Below are 1,283 nucleotides of genomic sequence, written 5' to 3'. Positions count from 1 at the left end.
CCATTCTTGAGATACTTTGCTAAGAAGAATATGTTCCAGCTCCATCCATGTAAACATGAAGGAGGTAAAGTCTCCATCTTTCTTTAAGGCTGCCTAATATTCCATGGTGTACATATACCACAATTTATTGATCCATTCATGGGTCGATGGGCGCTTGGGCTTCTTCCCTGACTTAGCAATTATGAATTGGGCTGCAATAAACATTCTGGTACAACTATCTTTGTTATAATGTGATTTTTGGTCTTCTGGATATATACCTAGTAGAGGAATTGTAGGATCAAGTGGCAGGTCTGTTTTTACATCTCTAAGTGTTCTCCAAATATCTTTCCAAAAGGAACATATTAGTTTGCATTCCCAACAGCAGTGTAGGAATGTTCCCTTTTCTCCACATCCACGCCAGCATCTCTGGTTTTGGGATTTTGTGATATGGGCTAATCTTACTGGAATTGGATGATATCTCAAAGTAGTTTTGATTTGCATTTCCCTGATGATTAAGGATGATGAGCATTTTTTCATATGTCTGTAGGCCATGCACCTGTCTTCTTCCGAGAAGTTTCTCTTCAAGTCCCTTGCCCACCCTGAGATGGGATCACTTGTTCTTTTCCTGCTAATATGTTTGAGTTGTCTGTGAATTCTGGTTATTAAACCTTTGTCAGAGACATAATCTGCAAATATCTCCTCCCATTCTGAGCGCTGTCTGCTTGCTTTACTTACTGTATTCTTGGCTGTGCAGAAGCTTTTTAGTTTCATCAGGTCCCAGGAGTGTATTTTTGATGCTGCTTCAGTTGCCCAGGGGGTCCTCCTCCTAAAATATTCTCCCAGGCCTATTTCTTCAAGAGTTTTCCCTGCACTTTCTTCTAGTATTTTTCTAGTTTCATGTCTTAATTTTAAATCTTTAATCCAGTGAGAGTCTATCTTAGTTAATGGTGAAAGGTGTGGGTCCAGTTTCAGTCTTCTACAGGTCACCAGCCAGTTCACCCAGCACCATTTGTTAAATAGGGAATCTTTTCCCCACTGAATGTTTTTAATTGGCTTGTCAAAGATCAAACAACGGTCAGTAGCTGGGTTCATCTCTTGGTTCTCTATTCTGTTCCATATATCTACCTCTCTGTTTTTGTGCCGTACTATGCTGTTTTGCTATTGATTTATAGTATAGTCTGAGGTCTAGTAGTGTAATTCCTCCTGCTTTATTTTTATTTTTGAGTAATGTCTTGGCTATTTAAGTTTTTTTCTGATTCCATATAAAACTAAGTATTATTTTTTCTTTTCTTTTTTTTTTTTTT

This window comes from Otolemur garnettii, unplaced genomic scaffold (genome assembly GCF_000181295.1).
Source record: "Otolemur garnettii isolate 467f Iridium unplaced genomic scaffold, OtoGar3 scaffold00007, whole genome shotgun sequence".
Lineage (NCBI taxonomy): Eukaryota > Metazoa > Chordata > Mammalia > Primates > Galagidae > Otolemur > Otolemur garnettii.
The sequence above is the reverse complement of the archived record's forward strand: the minus strand, read 5'-3'. Positions refer to the sequence as shown.